Source organism: Hylobates moloch, unplaced genomic scaffold (assembly GCF_009828535.3).
Source record: "Hylobates moloch isolate HMO894 unplaced genomic scaffold, HMol_V3 SCAFFOLD_19, whole genome shotgun sequence".
NCBI lineage: Eukaryota > Metazoa > Chordata > Mammalia > Primates > Hylobatidae > Hylobates > Hylobates moloch.
In genome coordinates, this window is record NW_026652294.1 from 79,075,754 (window position 1) to 79,097,139 (window position 21,386).

At 41.6% G+C, this 21,386-nt stretch overlaps 1 protein-coding gene across 2 annotated transcripts in view; it reads left to right on the forward strand.

The window, feature by feature from the left end:
• The window catches only part of PIP5K1B (phosphatidylinositol-4-phosphate 5-kinase type 1 beta), a 310,679-nt gene that overhangs the window by 24,806 nt on the left and 264,487 nt on the right, over positions 1 to 21,386 (forward strand). The window contains exon 2 of one of the 2 annotated variants that reach the window (XM_032139974.1): positions 14,204 to 14,360. The exons of the other annotated variant lie outside the window; for it this stretch is intronic. The gene's annotated coding sequence lies outside the window, so the exon portion shown is untranslated. The remainder of the gene's footprint in view (positions 1 to 14,203; positions 14,361 to 21,386) is intronic. 2 annotated transcript variants of the gene reach the window in all.

Consider the following 21,386-nt stretch of genomic DNA (forward strand, 5'->3'; position numbering starts at 1 on the left):
TATAGTCATGAAAGGCTAAAAATGACTTCAGTATCTAACATTTGGGGAAATTATTAAACAAACCATAATAATTCACAACAATAGAATATTACTTGCAGATAGAATATTATGGAGAAGTCTGTGTGAAATTAAGTGAAAAAAGAGACATAATATTGTGAAAGACTGTTTATAAGCAAGTACACTGATCAGGATGAAGAAGCATAGAATGGTTACATGCAATTTGCATTGATGATTTTGTTTACCCTTTAATTTTGTATTTGGCTGCATATGAATATGGCATGAAGAACATAAGAAAATATAAATCACTTAAAGGAGGTGTATCATAGGATATAGAAAATAATACCCAGGGTCAACAAGATTTGGAGCACCTGATACAAACAGCCAGGAAATGGGATGCCAATGAGGGTCTACTCTATGCTTCCAACGAAAGTGAGGATGGAATGATTGAAGACATACTCCTCAAGACTAATTGAAACTAACATTCATTCCCAAAAAGTGAGCCATGTCAGCAGATGAGATTTAATTTTGGATTAAAAAATTACTTCAAAGAAAGTTTTAGATCTGTTATCGCGGCCCATATCGTTACAACATTAAATTTTTTTTCTATATGGAAACAAATTTCTCAATTCTTAACAGATATCACACTTTAAGTAATGTCATATACAAGTAAATTCCAGAAAAGCAGAGAATTTCAACCAACAGAAGTCACTGTAGTGGACTTTAACCTGGACTTTGTTGTGAAATAAAACTCTTGAGCTTGTCACACCAAGTTATATTGGAATGGGACAATAAATTCCAAAGATTCATTGAGTCCTTAAAATGGGTGGGTAGGCTTTCTGTATATGCTGGGCACAAATTCAAATCGACTAGGTTGGAAACAAGAAAAGGATGATGGATTTCATGATTGTTTTGAATTTAGAATTTTGAATACAGTTATCCAATATTTCTTCTCCCCTCTTTTCATGAGAAGGGATTACCCTGAAATGGGGCCAGGCAGGCCACTGGTTTCCTTGAAGTCTTAGTTGAAATATGCTTCTTCAATCATTAACCAGTCAACAGACGTGACTTCCATAATCTTCACTGTCAAGGAAAGTTACCTTTAGCACATGCCTGTGGATCCCTTTCAATATGTGTGATAATTTTGGTTTCAAGGGTCATGTGTTATGGTCAAGTGCTGCTTCAGAATCTTAGAGGCTGTTCTAGAACGCTTGATGTCTAAAGGTTGCCATATTTCAATTTAACATCAGTTTGTGAATATCTGTTGTGCCAATATGATTTCTGGTATCCCTGATGTCTGGATAGGACATTTATATTTTGTGGGGAAAACAGAAGAGGTGAAGCTAACACTGCATTGTGTACACTGGACAGGATCAATGATGATCCAGTTCCTTTGTCTTCCCAGCAAAGAACAGCCTCTGAAATGAGGCTAATGTTGACCACTTCCATAGATTATTGAGAGGGTTAACTGAGATAAAGGAATATGGGTGGCAGGAACTAAGTAAATGCTACTTCCTTTCACTTTTTATGTGGAAAGTATTTTGAAAGGTGCGGAGGGCAAAGGGGCTAACATTTTAGACTGAGTGGGTGGATGGCGAAGCAATTGCAAAAACAAATGTGTGATCCTTGCCGTCAGGGAATTTGCAACAGGTTGGAGGAGCCGGGCAAACACACTCAATTAGGGGAAGATAATGCAATTTAAAAAAAGGTGGTAAAAGTACTGAATGTGGCTGGAGTTAGACAGCCTTAGGATTGCAAATTAAGCCTTTGAGGTTAGTGCATGTGATGATTTGTATAACCCAGATTTGAAGAAAGGCTGGTACGCAGGGCAAATGCGTGCTAGGAAAATACTCTGAGAGACAGTTTAAAAAGACACACTTTAAACACACTTTAGACACACTTTAAAAAGTGATAAAATGTTGTAATTATACTCTTTACTTTTGAAAACTGCCTATTGTTCACGTCCTTGTATTTCAGGAAGCATTTTATAATAAGCGAACTGCAACCCTTTTTTAATGTGTGTGGAAGGAGGTGTGGGAAGTAATGGCGTTGACTCTCAGCCACTTCTGGCTGGTCTCTGTCTTCGAGGGATTCCTGAGCCTCCACCGAAGCACCATGGGTGGGGCTGCTGTGAACTAGTCACGAGCTAGATTTGCTTGCTAGCCACTCCCGAAATTCTTACTGTGATGTTGGAATAGGGAGGTGGAGGAAATAAGTATTTTATTTATACCTCTCCTTTGGGACTTACCACCTTTCAAGGTGTAGTTTCAGTTATTTGCAGGTGTGTCTTATCTTCCCTGTTGGATTGTAAATTGCTTGAGGGAGGAAGGGTCTCTTGTTTATTTTTCAATAAACAAAATGTTGTCAAAAGGAATTCCGTTTACTCCAAAGTCTTGCTGATTGAATTACATGGATCTTTTTTGTTGTTGTTTATTTAATAGCACTATTCAAGAGTATCTGAAACTATATCAGTATTCATTTAGTCTTTGGCATATTTGGGATTCAAAGGAAATTCATTCTCTTACCACGTCTGACTTGTACTCTCCCGGTGTTAGGGATCAGTCACGGCATGTTTTAGAGTCTTCATCTATATCCCTCTGGAAATTCAGAACTTTGACCACCTACTATTTGTGCAGAGGAGATCAGAGGAGGCACTTGTCTCCCATCTGATAGCTAAACCAGACACGTGGGTCTGGTAAACAGAAGCAAGTGGAACCCAAAAGAAGACAAATTGACACATCTAACAAATGTAAGAAGGCCATTGTTTTCCCTGGGCATGGCTTTCTGGGAGAGCTCAGAGTTAAGTAGCAGTTGACATGACAAATGGCAAGAACACAGTGGAGTAGAAAGGTCTGCTGTCCCTGAGGCAAAGCCGGGTAATTCTTTCTTGGAAAGAGTGGGCCTTACAATTGATTACTGGCACAGTGGGCAGGCATCCATGAAAAGCTCACAATCCGTTGCTGGTGATGTGGAGGCGGGTTGGGGGGTGCGGCACGGTGGGCAATGATGATGATGACAACGACGATGATGTGGATGGAACCTGTACCAATTTTGATGCTTTGCACATCCATTGAATTTTGGTGCCCTCTTCCTCATAGTAGAAGGGAAAGTTATTTGATCTAGGTGTGGGCCGCAAGGTAATTGTAAATACTCATGTACTTGTGTAATTGAATTGATGGTAACTTATTTTTAGAAGTCCTCTAAGAAGCCAACCATCCAACCACAAAATTTCCAGTGGGAAATGAGAAGCAGATTGCCGAAGAGAACCTTGCTGCTTGCCGTCTGTACACATGCAGTACAGCGCTGGGTGCTGGTTATTCCTCCAGTACAATGGCTAATCTCTGGCCAGTTCCACCAAAGCATGTGAGCCAGGCTGGCATTGAGCTCCAAACTGCAGAGCCTTGCATATTTTGTTTTTCTCTGTTTGTTCATTTTGTGTCTACCAGTCTAACTGGTTGACGTTTGAAGCAGTGTGAAGAATGAGGGCTAACCGCAGTGCTTCCCAAAGAATTTTTAAAATTGCTCTTTCCATTGAATCCTATTGTTTATACTATGAACAAAGTCTGTGTGACATTTAGATTTGGGGGAGAACAATTGAATAAAATTTTTCTCAGTCAGTTTGAGGTCACAGACCAAAGGTTTTTTTTCTTTTCTTCTGAGATCCCCACTTATTGAAATACTTAGACTCTTTTTTTTTTTTTTTTTTTTGAAACGGAGTCTTGCTTTTTTGCCCAGGCTGGAGTGCAGTGGCATGATCTCAGCTCACTGTAACCTCCGCCTCCCTGGTTCAGGCGATTCTCCTGCCTCAGCCACCCAAGTAGCTGGGACTACAGGTGCGGGCCACCATGCCCAGCTAATTTTTGTATTTTTAGTAGAGACGGGGTTTCACCATGTTGGCCAGGCTGGTCTCGATCTCTTGACCTTGTGATCCACCCGCCTTGGCCTCCTAATGTGCTGGGATTACAGGCATGAGCCACCGTGCCCGGCAACACTTAGACTCTTTAAAGGATCATTTAAGTAGTATATTTATTAGGAGGCAGTAAAGTGTACTGTGGTGATTAAGAGCTTGAATTTGGGCTGAAATTCTGGCTCTGCAACTTCCATGCAACCCCACGAAAGTCACTTAGCTACTTTATTCTTCAGCATTTTCAGCCTTAAAATGAGGGTAATTATATTCCTACCTCATTGACTTATTGTTAAAAACTCAATGTTAAGTACTCAAATTCTTGCTAATATTTATTGGACAATTTGATTGATCAAGGCACAAAGTATATACAGAAAAGTAGATGAAGTTCACCCCGTTAAAAAGTTTACTACAGTGTTGTTGAGGAAATATGAATGTGAGACACAACCAACTGCCTGGGAACTCAAAGTGATACAGGTTTTATTAGAGTTCAGAGGAGAGAAAGATCACTCCTGTGTAGGAGACACACAGCATTAATAAAGCTAGAAGAAACAATAGAAAGGGAAAGATGTCTTAACTGGGAGGGAAGGACCACAAGAACAAAGGCTCATAGCTACATCCAACATATCTCTACTGCTTTGTTGAGTGGTTGACCAGTGAAGACTTCTGGTAGCAGGCAGATGGGTCCAAAATGTATAAAACGGACTGGATATAGAAGATCCTCCTCCTTTTTCTCTCTACTTATTTTTCCTCTAATGTGATGACTGCTACCTGCTCCCATGACATTTTGCTCAAATGGTCTTGAAACACAAGGATAAGAATGTCCCTCCAGTCTATACAAAAGGGAGAAACAGGATTGATAAGGAAGGAAGAACATGCTTATCTCTAAATCCACAATCTGATGGAAGAACTATTCTGCAGAACATTTGGTGAGGTTAAAAGAAAAAGAAAAGCAGCCCATCATTTGATTGTTGTGGGAACCTTCTACCAGCCAAACAGATGGAGGCTGAGACTGATCTGTTGATACTATACAAATGGCAAAACTGGAAAAGGCAATAGGAGGTGACCATCTCAGCTTCTTCTGGCTGAGTAATTGGGCCAAAAACAACCTGGTACCTTTCGGCCTATTTGTGTCACTTTTCAGAATACAACAAATAAATTTCTAGATTGGATTTCACACCAACCATTAAGAAAGAATGACTTCATGGCATGGAAGATGGAGGAGCCTTTGAGGACAGTGGTCCTGATCTCTTGGAAGTTTTTTTAAACAAACTTTTTATATGAGAACATGTTTAGATTTAGAACACTGTTACAAATGTAGTGAGAGAATTCTTATATCCCTCATACCAGTTTCCCCTATCTTTATCTTATATTAGTACATACATTTGCCACAATTCATTAACTAATTTTGATATTTTGATATACTACTGTTAATACTTTATTCAGATTTGCTGTTTTCCCCTAATGTCCTTTTTTTTTTTTTTTTTTTTTTTTTGCTGGTAGTTCTTGTTCCAGGATCCCATCTGGAATACCACGTCATATTTGTCATTAGATTTGTCATGTCTACTTAGTCTCCTCTTGGTTATGACAGTTTCACAGAATTTCTTTGGTTTTGATGACCTTGACAGTTGTGAGCATTACTGTCAGGTGTTTTGTTAGAAAGGCCCTTGCTTGGGATTCGTCTCATGTTTTTCTCATCATTAGACTGGAGTGATGTACACAGGAGTGTTTGGGGGACATCATATCAAGGGTAATACTATTAATATGACTGATCACTGTTGATGCTGATCTTGATCATCTGGCTGAAGAAATATTTGTCAGGTTTCTCCACTGTAAAGTTATTCTTTTTATTCTCTTCTGTTTTTATACAGTAGTCTTTGGAAGCAAGTCACTCTTTGTAGCCCACATAGAAAGAGTGGAGTATCCTTTAGGGTGAAGTATCTATAAAAATTCTGTGCAGTTATTCTGCATGAAAAATTTGTTATTCTCCCCATTTATTTACTCATTCACTCATTTATTTATGTCATTATGGACTCATGTATTTTATACTTTGAGTTATAATCCAAATACTGCTTCATTTTCTTGCTCATGTTGTTCCAGCTTTAGGTCGTTTTTTGCCTCCTGTTGCAGTTGGCTCCTGTAATCCTTGAAATACTCTTGTCGTTTTGGGGCTTTGTTTGTTTGCTGGCTTGCCTTGTAGCACCTTCTTACTTTCTGGCACCACGAGATGCTCTTAGCTCACTTGGTATATATTTCCTGTCTCAGATCTCTCAGAATTTGTAACTATGAAGAAAAAAACTCTGGTCAAAGACATATTACTAGGGCTTTAGAAGAGCAGATTTAAAAACATTCAATGAAAATAAATCAGATCTCACAGCTTTTTAGGGATATGTAATTCAGAAGCGATGAGAGTTTCTGAAAAATGAAATCCTGATTAGACAAATATGATGAAACTTCATGAGAGATATGGGGAGATAGAATCTAAAGGAACCCATGTGGCTTCAGAGGACACTTTATGATTAATTTGTATTTTAAAAAGACATGCACAGAAGATGAAGAAAGGACTTATGATCGAACTAAGTTTCTAAAAATATCACCAAAAGTTACTTAGCTGCTGGTTTGTTAAAACAATTATATCACTCTACTAAATGAAGTTATTTGGCTCACCTATAAAGCAACTATATTAAAATGGGTGCTCTTGTCACCTCTCTGAAGTAGTCTCTGGTCATCATCATTTACTTAACGAATTTGCACTTGCCCACTGTGTGAATTTATTTTTATTTTATTTTTTTTTTTTTTGAGACAGAGTCTTGCTTTGTTGCTCAAGCTAGAGTGCAGTGGCATGATTTTAGCTCACTGCAACTTTCCCGGGCTCGGGCGATTCCCCTGCCTCAGCACCCCGAGTAGCTGGGATTACAGGCACCCACCACCACACCTGGCTAGTTTTTGTATTTTTAGTAGAGACAGGATTTCACCAGGTTGGCCAGGCTGATCTCGAACTCCTGACCTCAAGTGATCTGCCCGCCTCGGCCTCCCAAAGTGTTGAGATTACAGGCGTGAGCCACCACACCTGGCCTACTCTGTGAATTTTAATACCTATTATATGAACTCTTAGGCTCTGGGGAGGCACAGTGGTAGACTTTTGGAGCTACCAAGATCTGTGCTCTCTTGGAGTTTATATTTGAATTACATATTATATATATATTATTTATTTGTGGGTTGTTTTTTTTTTTTTGAGACACAGTCTTGCTCTGTTGCCCAGGTTGGAGTGCAGTGGTGTGATCTCAGCTCACTGAAACCTCTGCCTCCCGGGTTCAAGCTATTCTCGTGCCTTAGCCTCCCAAGTAGCTGGGATTACAGGTATGTGCTACCATGCCCAGCTAATGTTTTGTATTTTTAGTAGAGATGGGGTTTAGCCATGTTGGCCAAGCTGGTCTCGAACTCCTGGACTCAAGTGATCCGCCCGCCTCAGCCTCCCAAAGTGCTGGGATTACAGTCATAAGCCACCGTGCCCAGCCACAAATAGATATTTTAAATATGACAATAATACATGCTTTGGAGAAAGGTAAAGGAGGATAAAGGAATGGGGGGTTCTGAGGTGGAATGATGGGACTGTTATTTATATACGGCAGTTGAGGAAAGGCCCATTGCTAAGGTGGCATTTGAGCAGAGACAGGGAGGAAGCAAGGGAATGAGCCATGCGTATACCACTAGGAAGAGTGTTTCAGGCAGAGGGAACAGACAGTGCAAAAGCCTGAAGCAGGAGTGGCTTGGAACACTCCAGGAATAGCAGGTTGGTCCATGAGCCTGGAGCGGGGTTAGCCAGGTAATGAGATGGAGTGAGTGAGGACAAACGCAAGTTTGGGCAGGTGGTGTCTGGGATGGAATCATGGAAAGCGCGTGTGAGTGGCTGTCGTGGGAGCTGCGTACTGCTGTGGAGTTGGGCTATGGAGGTCCTTATGAGGACTTGGTCTTTTTCTTTGAGGAGAGAGGAGCTATTGGAGGCTTTTGAGCAGAGGGATAGGGTCATCTGATTTCATATTTGAAAAGGACCGCTCTGGTCACTCTGAATGTTGCAGAAGTAGAAAGACCAGTTAAAAAGTCTTTTACTCTGCTAGTATATTTTGTCTTAATCTATTAATCTTGATCTATTCGTATGCATATTTCACATGGAGTAATTGTGTACATACAGTTTTGCCATCTGTGTATTTTAACATTTTTCTTCTGTTGCTCTGTAGTCCTCAGGCTTATAACATTCAGTGGCTACATAATAGTTTGTGTATTGGTCTCCTACTGCTGCTGTACAAACTTAGCACAAATGGAATGGCATAAAAGGATACAAATTTATTATCTCACAGTTCTGGAGGCCAGAGTCCTAAAATCAAGGTGTTGGCAGAGCTGCACTCCTTCTGGAGGCTCTAGGGAGAATCCATTTCCTTGCTTCTTCCATCTTTTAGAATCCACCCTCACTCCTTGACTCATGGCCCCTCACTCCATCTTTAAAGCCAGCAGCATCTTCAAACCTCACCTCTGCTTCAGTCACCACATCTCCTATTCTGAACCTCCTGTCTCCGTCTTCTACACACTTTCGTGATTACTTTGGGTCCATTTGAATAATCTCCCCGTTTTGAGACACTTAATTTAATTACATCTTGAAGATTCCTTTTACTATGTAAAGTAGTATATTCACAAGTTCTGGGGGATTAGGATGTGGACATCTTCGGGGACATTATTCAGCCTACCACAGCTGATGTTTTATAGTTTACTTAACCATTTCCATTGTTGAATACTTAGAAGGCATCCGGTTTGGGACCATTTTGATATTCCTATACTTCCTATATTTATATACTTTGACCTTCTTTTCTTTCAGATTGTGTCTCTTAAGATAAATATCCAAGTTTAGGTTTCCTGGAACAAAGAGCATGAACATTTTATATATTTGCTTCCAAATACAGTTAAATTATTGGTAACTATATAAGGATGTCCATTTCCCTACAGCCTCACCAGGTTCGCTTTCTGTCACTTCAAGGTGTGTTTCCAGTTTGTTACAAAATGACATTTTATTGGTGTGTTTATTTTATTTCCTTGCTGGCTAGGTTGAACCTTTTTGGAGTGTGCATGGCGGCATATGTCATTTGTATTTTGAGAATAGTGTTATGTTTATTTTGCTTTTTAGTTGTATCTGGAGCTAGAAGAATGGGGACAGGATTAGACTATTAAGTACGGGCATCAGGCTAGCATGAATAGACGACGTATGCAGAACTATGTTGCTTTCAATTCTCCATCAAAGGAAATGACTTCCAAAATTAAAAGGGTGTTACTAAAGGGATTTGGATGACAATGAAAGAAAATCCAGGTAATTTGAATGCAGTTACCTCTCTGTGGCACACCGGATTGTATCTCAGGGTTAGCAGGCGTCATCTTTGAGCCATTGCTGGTGATTGTTGAGTGAACTTGGAGAGTGGCAGAGGTTCCAGAAGACCAGAGATATGCAGATGTTGTCCTATATAGCTTTTGACAAAGTTGAATTCCTGAAACTTTCAATGTATGAAATGCACCCTTGCAAAATCTCTGAACTGTCATCATATAAATTATTTAGGAGTCCAGAGAAGAGATTGCATTGATCCTTAGGAACCAGCATAAATCTACTAATGCGTAGTGGCCAGTTGTCACGTTTTCGTTTGTAGAAGGGGCTTCTATGTTGGAAGATAACGCCAAAGACGTCAGAGCATTTGACAAATATCTCTCGCCGGATAAGAGAGAGATGTTGGAGGATGACAGAATAATGCCATAAATTCATAGCTGATCCTATTCATACGCCATAACATAGGTAATGACTGAGTGTTCGTCGGCCTAGAAAGAGCTTTCTAGTGGCAGGTATTTAGGGTTTTCTTGGCCCCAAACTGAAGAAGGATCCTTAGAACTTGGATAGAAATCTGAAAAATTCATATTTATGTGGCTGATGATGTAAACCTATAGAATAAATCTTCATAATATGAACTATGAAAATAGGCCAACACCAACTAGATACATTTAACAGAAATAACGAGAACTTCTAAAATTGAGGTTGTATTTATAAGTGAAACAACAGTTGATTTTATTTTTGGCCATCTTGAATTTCACCAATTAAAAATAAAAACAATAACACTTGTATAGTGAAAATGACTTTTTAAGGTTAATTCGTGTGTGGTAGGAGAATGCTGGGTCCACCTACGTATGGTTGCTATGAGAGCATGCTGTAATAAAGAATTGCTGGACTGAGAGGAAAAGATGTGAGTACTGTTCCTGTCACCACCATAAACTGGTTGTCATCTTGGGCCAGTAGTTGACATCACCTTCCTTGGATCTGCGTATTCTCATCTGAAAGCTGGAGATGACAAGGGGTGGGGTGAAGTTAATCACTGCTCCATTCCCGCTCTCATGTGTATCAGGCAGTACAACTTGATTCTCATGTCCCTTGGCGAGTTTGGCCCAATTTCTAGACTTTTAAATGGACTCTTCCAGATATTTCTAGCTTAAACAGACCCTTTCGGGCCCTCTCTGAGAGGGGGCCCCTTTTCTTTTAATCTGCAAGTTCCTTCAGATCACCCTTCTTCAGGATCGTATTAAACTATCCACATTTTCAACGCTTCAATCCAAGTTTCACACAGTGTACTTGAGGCCACTTTGATCTCAGGAAGGCCAACATTTTGTTTTCTTTTTTTTCTGAGCTCAGGCCCACACCTCGACATTTCTGGATGAGCCTGTAGCCTCTTCTTCACCGGCCAAAAAAGTTCTCCATGGCTTTACCATGGGGTCCAGCTTTCAGTTTCTCCAGTTTCTCCACTCTCCGTCAGCCGACCCTGAACAATCCTGGCCACCGTCAGCATTTGATCATCGACTGTTTCTCTAGCTTCCTCCCCAGCGCCACTGTTTTGATTCTGCTATAATCTTTATGACCGTTTAATTTTGAACTTTTAAACTGCATATTTTATTTTCCTGTTTCCTATCTTCACATTGTCATTTGTAAAGGAGTTTAAATATTTCATGTGCCTCAATTTACTCTTTCTTAGTCTGATTTTCCCCTCTTACCAGTCCTCAAATGTCGTCAAGTCTTTGTTTTCTGCTCTTATGGGACACAACATTTGTACATCTTCATACAATCTAGCCTTTGGCTTCTTTTGTCTGTATACTTAGATTAACCTCTCAGAGTTGGAGATCTTTGACTGAGGGATATAGTAGTATAGTTCTTGATCCATTTTGGGTAGCTTTATTTTGACTGACAAAGACAAGAGTCCACGTTAGCACATTATATTCTTTCCTTAAAACTTTAAAATATTTAAGAAGTCAGCATTTATATTTAAACATAAATTTCAGCCTCCTTCTTGGGGCTTCCCTTAATACCAAAGTAATTTTGGTTGGAGGAATGTTTTGCAGCCTGTGATATCAGATTGCAACACTTCTCAGCCTGCTGTTTCCTGTGCTTCTCCTCTAGCTCCTTCCACTGAGAATTCTCTCCAGGCAGCATTTTCACGCTTTCAGTGCTCATTTCAGGCACTCTCTGCTCTGCTGTGCCTATGCATGCTTGAGGCTTTGCCCTAAACTCATGTGACCTGCATAGCTAATTTCAGGTTCTCAGTCTAGGCTTACTACTGCTGAACCCAAGAGACTGACGTATTGCCCAGACTCCTGCACGCTGTCTGCCAGCCACAGGTACATCCTGGGGTCATGTATTATGCTCCTGGTTGGCACATTGGGCAGGGAACAAGCTACCCATTGTGGCTGTGACCAGGTGTAGAGTCTCTGCTTATCTGAAAAACAGTTCTTTGACCTCCCTACCTGCGGCCAGTCCTTCCTGCTACTGTGTCCTTGATAGGCCAGCTCCCCACCCTTTGCCTAGAAAGCATTCCCAATCCCTACCAGTAAGATAAAGGGAGCAAAACAGGAAGCCAATTCTGTGTGGCCCAAGGCTCTGCTATACATGTGTTTGCATCCAATGTCTGAATTTTCTCCCTGAAGAAATGGAAGATCTTGGGATGGATCTTTTGGTAAGATTTAGATGTTGCATAGCTCCTAACAAGGCTTTATAAATAGAAGTACTTAAAGCCTTTAGGAAATGGATACTTTCAGAAAGTGTTTTTGGTTTATCTGATTTCTATACATGTTTTTGGGCTGACTAAATGTTAAGTAGTTCTAATACAGTATGATACAATGGGTCTCTACAGTCTCTTGGGTTCAATGGAAGTTAAGTGGCTGTTATATGTGTAGTTCACAACAGTAGAAGAAAGAAATAACCTATGTCTTCTCCATAATCACAGAGATACCTAGCATAAGGACTAAGGTGCCTTTTAATACATTTTTATTGTGAAGCTCTCTGATAGTGGTCTTCTATCCAATGCAGGAGTTCAAACTTCATAACTAGGACTCTGGTTCCGTAGCTCTGATGAAATCACTGGAGCTCCTTTAGCAACTGAATTATTTGCATGTCATAAAATTATGATATGCTTCAAAGGCAAATATTTATTTAGTGAGAAATATAGGTGTGCACAGTAAGGCCTGTGCCTCCCTCGTGGCGTATTTCCTTATGAAGTTCATTAGTCTCTGACTCTAGGCAACGTGATATTATGGGAGTGGCACAGACCATAAATATCACAAGATCTTAGCTCGAGCCATGGTGTAGCTAGTTATCCCCGAGTTGGAAGACTTCAGGCTCAGAAGCCACTTGGTGTGCCAGAGGTCTTTTACCTACAAACCTGAGAGGGACTGGGGGAAGTTTTAGATCAGGTCATTTCTAAGAAGTCTTTTAGCTTTAAAATCTCAAATTAGTATTTCTAAATGCCATTTTACCCACTTTTATATAATTACTTGCCCATTTAACTGAACTTAGAAAATTATGAAGAAAAAAATATATCTACTCTTTCATTCTCTAACACAGATAAAATCATTGTTCATGTTCTGGAGTATTAGCTTCCTTTTTTCTGAGCAGATATATCTAAGAATGCCTAAAACAGTGTGTGTGCATATATTTCAAAAATTGGATTCATACATTTTTTCATAAATTGATTTGTGTTTCATTTAACATTATCTCGTGTCATCTGAGTAGAACTTTGAGTTTTTATCCAAAACTAGATTTCCTTGGTCACTTTTGCAGTTTCTTTGGAATTTTCCATATCGAAGGCGATGTTATGCAGTCTCCAAACTAAGCACCCTTGGCTTCTGAATGTGCTGTAAGTACAGTCAGTTGATTCCATTCCAGAGAACAAGCAGTAGAAATATCCCAAAGCCCTCTGCTTTCTTGCTATCACTGCGTGGGTAGAGACTGCCATGGCCAGGGGTGAAGGTGGAGGATGAGGGGTGACCCCTAAAAAATGATATTAGCTTGTGACCAAACAGTGTCTCAAATTGTCTCGAAAGCCCACCAATCCATGTGGAATGACCTCTACAAATAGTTTTGCTTCAGCACAACCAGGTGTGATGGGGCTGACTCTGAGCAAAGAGATAAAGAAGGGAAACTTGGTAACCAAGCCTTTTCTTTCTGTTCTCTGCCTCCCTTCTCCACACCTCACCTCTTCCTCTCTTTGGCATTTCTCTTCACCCTCTCTAGCCACCCAGTTATCACTTTCTCCTCCATGGGCCTGTTACATTTTGTTCATGCTGCTGATAGAGTCCTTATCACATATTACTAATTGGAAGATTTGGGCGGTAGTTGTTGGGGGTGGGGAGAACCACGGTAGGTTATCATGGCCCTACTCATAAGAAGTTTATGTCTCCTCACTTCTATATGAGTTTCAGAATTGGAAGATAGTCTTAGCTGAGGTTAGAAGAACACGTGAAGCTGAAATATTACTGAATATTTAGAAATTATTTTCCACTATTATTTGTTTCCTTGCATGTGATTTCAATGACATTATGGGTTACATTGGTTTTGGTGGCCTTGCTTGGAATTTCAATATCAGAGAGCCTATATTAAGAAATCTTACATTTACTAGGAAGTTTTACTACTCACTAGATGTACTGTAAGGTCATTTAGTTTCTGATTCTAAAGTTCTATGATTTGTAGCACTGTTTCCATGGGAAAGTGCATTCCAAGTTCTAAACAGCTGAGTTTTGGATCTCAGCTCCTTTGAGAGTTGTGGACCAGTCAGACACAAAATTATCTTTAAATACACAGATAGGGGTATGTAATTTGCGTTGTATGTAGAACTAACCACCATTTGAGCCCTTATTATGTGTCAAGGGCTATAATAAGAGCCTTCATACATTCACTTATTCCCTTCTTCACCATGATTGTTTGAGGTAGGCATTATTATTTCCATTTTACAGATGAGGAAGCCAAGGCCCAGCAGAGCTGAGATGTGACTGCAGAGCCGTCCAACCCCAGTCCTGTGACCTTTCTCTGGTGCCTGATACCTCTCAGCATTTGAGGGCCTTTTCTGTTTCTGCATCATCTCTAAAGGTCCTTCTAGGAGAGAGGTGAAAGGTAATTCTTTTGAAAATACTTATTTTAAAGCAGTATTATTCCCTTCGAGAGACCCATTGATTCCCTTTGATGGAGCCCAATACCATGCTGGATCTTTGCTGTTTCTGAGTGGTGTGAATGGGCAGCTGATGTGGGTGGCCTCAGGAGCCTGTAGAAAGAGGTGCCCCAGGAAAATCTTTTACACAAAAGAACACTACAGCATCTGATGGCAAGATTCAAATAAACACACTCAAAATGGTCTGTAGAGAATAGAGTGGTCAACAATGATGGATAGCAGGTCTCTCTCTTTTTAAAAACAGATTTAATTATAGTATTCACACAAATGTAACTGAAAATATGAGCCAGAATGTTCATTTGTTCACTCACTCATCAGCTATCAGACTTTGAATGAACCCACATATGTACCAGATTTTGTACTAGGCCCTAGGAGGGTACAAAAGTGGATGAAACATAGTCCCTGCTTCAAGGAGCTCAGAACCTAGTGGGGAGTAGGCCCAGAAACCTTCAGATCCTCTGCTGTGCATTTTAAAAATAGCCCAAATACCAAAACTTTTTTTTTTTTTTTTTTGAAACAGGGTTGTCGCTCTGTCTCCCAGGCTAGAGTGGCACAACTATAGCTCACTTCAGCCTTGACCTTCCAGGCTCAAGCAGTCCTCCTGCCTCAGCCTCCTGAGTAGCTGGGACTACATTTGCATGCCACCATGCCTGGCTAATTTTTTATTCTAGTATAAAGTTGGGGTTTCGCTATGTGCCCAGTCTGGTTTCAAACTCCTGGGCTCAAGTGATCGTCCTGCCTCAGCCTCCCAAACTGTTGGGATTACAGGCACGAGCCAGGCTTGGCCCAAGATGTCTTTTAATGCCAGTTTTGAATGAGCTTTCATAAGAACAGTGCATATGCGTGAGGAGAAATCCCTTTCACATGGTGTAGATTTGGTAAGCAATATTTCCAATATCAGAAAGACTTGGTCAGTGTATGTTGATTTGCTAAAAACCCACTGGCATATAAGGATGCTCTGGCTGTTGACTTTTCACATTTGCTTAACCAAAGTGCCAGTTTATTGAAGATGAGTTCTGTGTCGTGTTTTACTGCCCTGCATGTTAGGATTTGCTTTTCATGACACTAAGACAATGGGAGATTGAATGGGTGGAGTTAAAGAGGCCTCTGTCCTTCCACTGATTCTCCTTGGGTTTCCTGCTGAGTATGGGTTGAGGCTCTGGCCTTCCCAACTGGGTGCCAGATGAATGTACCAGGAATCCTGTTAGGGTGACATCTAAGAAGAAGACTCATGAGGCACAATATTGGGAACTCAATCAGAGCTTGTTTCAGGAGGATCAGAGCTGAGCTTGGTGGGGGTTTCTGGGGATAGGGATTCCTTCCTGAAACACATTTGTCTTCCTGGAAAAGAAGGAAAGTGTAAGAACGAGAACCACTGATGTATGCAGGAGGTCCGTAGCCTCAGTTGCCATAGATACTGAAGGCTCTGCATGGCCGGGCCAAGGCTGGACAATGTTACAAGGTGGACCCACAAACCACAGTGATCTTCATCCTCAAGCTGGGGCATGCCGGGCCTCATTTTTGGAAAGTACATTTTCCATGAGATGTGCTAGCACAATGGGGTTCTGTGTATAATCTGTCTTGAACAAATAGGTTTCATGGGAGGCCGTGAAAAAACAACTTCATGAAGTCTCCCACTCTCCCGTTAAAATGTCTTCAGTGGAAAGCATTTCCCCTGTTTTCTGGATGAAAATATATCACGTGGCTGTTCTGATTCCTCATATATAATAAAAAGCCCCACTTTAATTTGCCAGATATTTAAAATGTCTAGGGTCATGGGATAGTTAAAGCTTCCAACTTCGTTCATATTTATAACTGCTCCCCTTCCCCTGGCTAGGGCCTGTTGCAGGGAGAGGGGGCTGTGGTTGGAGGCTTTTTCTCTTGCTTACTCAGTAGCTATGACTTCTGGACTGGGGTAAGGGGCTGGGTGGGGAACAGGAAGGAGTGTAGGAAAGCTTTTACTAGGCAGGCGGTATCATAGGACAGCTCTTTTTGTGTTGTGGGTGTTTAGAGTTGATTCTTTCTCTTGTGGGGCCCTTTTGTGGGTTCTTTGGAGATACCCTCTCACCTCGTCTCTGGGGGCCTCTCACCTCCAGTTTCCTTGGTGGGGCTGCTGCACTCTCTTCAGCCTAATTGCAGACTACTTCCACAGTCTCTAGAAAGCCCACTAATCCATTTGTACTCCTGTCTGCTGGGTTCTGTTGCTGTCCAGGTGGCCCTTGTTGGGAAGACCCTAATATATAGCCCTGTATACATGCTCATGGTGTGGTCCATGGGAAACAGTCACACTTCCTTTGTTCCCACCAACTGGGAGAAGGCAGGCTGCTCACAGGGCAACCGTCGTTTCCTTTAGCTTGTCCGTCAGCATCCAGCCAGCTCTCCAGTTCTTCAGATTCCTTAGGCAGAAGTCCCAAACAAGGTCACAATGCCTTCCATATTGTAAGAACCTCATGCTCTCCAGGTAGTCCTGTTGAGCCCCCTCACTAGGCTGGAAAGGGGAGAAGCAGGGAGGGGCAGGTACTCTTATCTCTTCCTAAGCTTAGTCCTTTAGGCTAGGACCAGACTGGACTGCAGCCTGCTTGCTTCAAACATTCTCTCCTTTTAGGCACCAACAAACAGTCTGACCTACTTGTAGCCTCACTGTAGGTAACGGGTTTAAGACCAGTGAAAAAGGTTTTGGGCTGTGTTCTTTGAAAAACTGCATCTAGGCCTGGCACTTCACTTTGGAATCTGCTATCTCATCCATCTTAGTGGCTTGTTTGACGCATCCCATTTTGACATTCTGTAATACTTTCTTGGGAAGCAGGGCTTATCCTTAGCTCTTGGAGATGCACATGACACGCAGCACAGAAAAGGCTCTTGGGAGTAGACAGGAGTGTCCACTTCACTCCAGCCTCTTCCTCTCCTGCCCTACTCCTGCTCCACGGCCTGTGCTCCACCTGAATCTTCCATCCAGGAAGCTCCCTCTCTGCTGCCTGCTCCCACTCTGTGTTGCCAGCTCCTTCTGTTCCTTTAGGATTCCTTAATGTTCCTTCCTTAGGAAAGACTTCTTTGTTCAAACCCCACCTAAGTAGATCTCCCCTAATTTTGTTTTCTGTTACTGCAATTCCCTTTATTTCCCTCACAGTACATCTTATATTATAAATGATAATGTTTCCAAATAAATTATACAAGCTATTTAGTGTCTTAACTCTCGCGTCAGATGGTCAGCCCCATAAAGGAAAATTCATGTCTGTTTTATTCGGAACCTAACCAGTGCTCACTAAATATATGTTGAATAAATGAATGAAAGCATGAATTAAAAAGTTACTTTTGTTTAAGCTGTTCTTTCCCCAAATGCCTCTCTTCTTTTGTGTTAACTCTTTTTTTTTTGAGACATAGTCTCGCTCTGTCACCCAGGCTGGAGTGCAGTGGTGCCATCTCTGCTCACTGCAACCTCCACCTCCCGGGTTTATGCTACTCTTGTGCCTCAGCCTCCCGAGTAGCTAGGACTACAGGCATGCATCACCATGCCTGGCTAATTTTCGTATTTTTAGTAGAGACTGGGTTTTGCTATGTTGGCCAGGCTGGTCTTGAACTTCTGGCCTCAAGTGGTCCACCCACCTCGGCCTCCCAAAGTGTATTAACTCTTAACAAACAGATTCTTAGTTATATGGCATGCACAGAGTTTTGGAAGTACTGAGACAAGGCTTAATTTTTGGTATATTTTTCTTTTCATCATCATCTCCCCTCGCCCTTTCTCTCCTCTCTCTGTCTCACTTTCTCCTTCCCTCTGGCTCTGTCTTTTTCTCTCACTCTCTTCTAACAAGAACTTAGTTTGAGGCAAGTGGAGCAGAGGTGCCACCCCATTTTACAGATACCCACACCAAGGAGAGTTAGCTGTGCGATAACCTAAAGGGTTAGTCGCAGGCATGGCCCAGAGCTCAGCACTTCCATGTCTCTTCTGGTCTTGTCCTCTCTGTGCCTCTCCTGCAGTCCTTCATGTCCAGCTGTCCTCTGGCCTTGCAGCAAGGCCTGGCTTACCACTTCCAGATCCTGCCAAGGTGGCAGCAGCCTGGCCTCGGGCTGGAATGGGAAAACTAGTTCCCAGCCTAGAATCTATCTTGCATGGTACACAGCAAGAGAAATTCTCTTCAAGATGCAGCCCCATGAAAGCAGCATGTGTACAGGTAGTAGATCCCCAAAGTTGTCATAGCCTCCCCTAACCCCCTCACACCGGACCTGTCCCTGCCCTTGGCCCACGCAGTTGGGGATTCAAGGGCTATGGGAATGTCTTTCTCCTTAGGAATAGAAGCTGGATTCTGAAGGAAGCCGTTGGACTTGAACTAGGCTTGGCAATCGCCTTCCCTCTCATTCTTTCCCTGCCTATTCCATAGACAGTCCTAACTCTGGCCACAAGTCAGAGAGTTTCACATTCCTCCCTTAACAAGTTTTACTCTGTAGAAGGCCCTGGGGGCAGTCTAGACTTCCTGGGCAACAATTTGGGTGTACTTGCTTCAGGAGGAGGAGGAGGAGGCTTATCTCGTATGTGCACATTCTTCTGGTGTGTCCTATCTGGTTATTATCAAATCGAAACTGCAGCAGTTGAAGTTTGTTGCTTAATTACTGTCTGTTGATTGTAAAATAACAGACCACCAATTTTGTTGGTTAGTTATTACTGCCACGTCGTTATAAAGTGCGCGCTGTAACACGGCAGTGTTTTTATGCTGTCTTTTTGATGAGTATCATTATTTACACTAATAATAATGCCTTGCATTTGAAATATGCTTCAGAGTTAACACAGCACTTCCATTTTATTATCTCATCTGGCTCTGTTATAAGGAAATGCAAGCAGGCAACTAATTTTAGGAGAGTGGGAGGTAAAATTTTTATTCTAGATATTACTTTACTATAAATTTTGGCATAATATAGCTTCTTTTTACAGCAAGTATTTATTACTTTAGTTAAAAAATTAGAAGTGAATTTTAGAATTGTATGATTTGCTGTTTTTTACACCTTCTTGTCATAATCCAAAAAGTAGAGTACTAGAAGACATATTCAATCCAGGGTCATATAAAATCATAATATCTTAGCTAAAAGCCACTCCTAGAATTTGATCCACAGTATGGTTTAACGCTACATTGTAAGGAAATGGATTGTCGACCGCAGAGTTTGCTTAGCATAGAGGCCTCATTTATGTATTTATTTAGGTAAAACTCCTAGAACATAAAATTAACCATTTTACTGTGAAAAATGGAGGTGAACACCACCCCTATCTAGTTCCAAGATATTTTCACCATTCCAAAATAAAACCCCATCCTCACTAAGCAGTCACTCCCCATTCCCTACTCCCTGTAGCTCGAGGTAACCCCTAATCTGCTTTCTGTTTCTGTGGATTTAACTGTTCTGGGTAGTTCACATAAAAGGAATCATACAGTCTGTGTCATTTTGTGCCTGGCTTCTTTCACTTAGTGTAATGTCTTACGGTTCATCCACATTGTGACTTGAATCAGTGCTTCATTCCTTTTTACAGCTGAATGCCTAAGATTTTTAATATCAAAACATTTCTGGGATTATGGAAACTCCAGCCCCACAGACACACAGTCCCACCATATCCTTCTCTCCACTGGCAATGACTTCTTCTCACAGCAAGTGTGGGATTTTAGTCCATAATAAAGTATAAATGCATGTGCAGTTATATCTGTAATTTGCTGCATTTTACTTTAGACTTGGGAAGAAGGCTCTAGACAGTTCTATGCAAAGATTACAGGTGATTGTATTCTTCAGACACTCATGGCATGAAAGTTTGTGCCAGCATAATTTTTAAAGACAGTGCTGAGAATATGCCTGGATTTGTAGTTTTCTTGCAGTAGGCCCCACTCGGAGGCTGGGTTTCAGATTTCTTTTCTTTCTTTCTTTTTTTTTTTGAGACAGAGTTTCACTCTTGTTACCCAGGCTGGACTGCAATGGCACGATCTTGGCTCACCACAACCTCCGCCTCCCAGGTTCAAGCGATTCTCCTGCCCCAGCCTCCTGAGTAGTGGGATTACAGGCATGTGCCACCACGCCCGGCTATTTTTAGTAGAGACGGGGTTTCACCATGTTGGTCAGGCTGGTCTCGAACTCCCGACCTCAGGTGATCCGCCCACCTCTGCCTCCGAAAGGGCTGAGATTACAGACGTGACCCACCGCACTCGGCCGGGTTTCAGATCTTTTCTCCAGCCTCTGTAGGTGACAATGTATAAAGAAAAAAGAATGAGCTTCTGAAGTGGACAGAGCTAGGTTCAAATCCCGCCTCTACCACTTGTTAGCCATTTGTCCTTGGGCACATGACTTGAAGTTCCCTCATGGTAAAATGAGAATAATAATATCTACTCATGGTCCCCCAAAGAGATCCACATCCTAATTCTTAGAACTTGTAAATGTTACCTTATTTTGAAAAACAGTCTCTGTAGATGTGGTTGAATTAAGAATTTTGAGGGGATTACCCTGTATCATTCAGGTGGGCCCTAAATATCTTACAAGCATCCTAACGAGAAAGAGGCAGAGGGGAACAGAGAGGGACATGCAGGGGAAGGTGATGTGAAGACATAGGCAGAGAGTGAAGTGATGCGGCTACCAGCAAGGAGTGCCAATTCTGGCAGCCACCAGGAGCCAGAAGGGGCGAGGGACAGAGTCCCCCTGTAGCCTCCAGAGAGAGCACAACCCTGCCAGCAGCTCAGTTTCAGCCCAGTGACATTGGTTTTGGACTTCTTGCCTCCAGAACTGGGAGAGAATAAATTTTCATAGTTTTAAGCCACCAAATTTAGTGTAATTTGTTACAGCAGCCTCAGGAAATGAATGCACTTCTCTTATAAGGTAACATGACCACCTGTAACCACATGTTACAGTTTGTTTTCCTCCTAAAAAGGACAGAAGTCCTTGTATCAAAGGTGTTTCTCAAGCTTTAAGTACCGAGGTTAAGAGTTTGAGAGCAGGGTTTCTCAACCTCC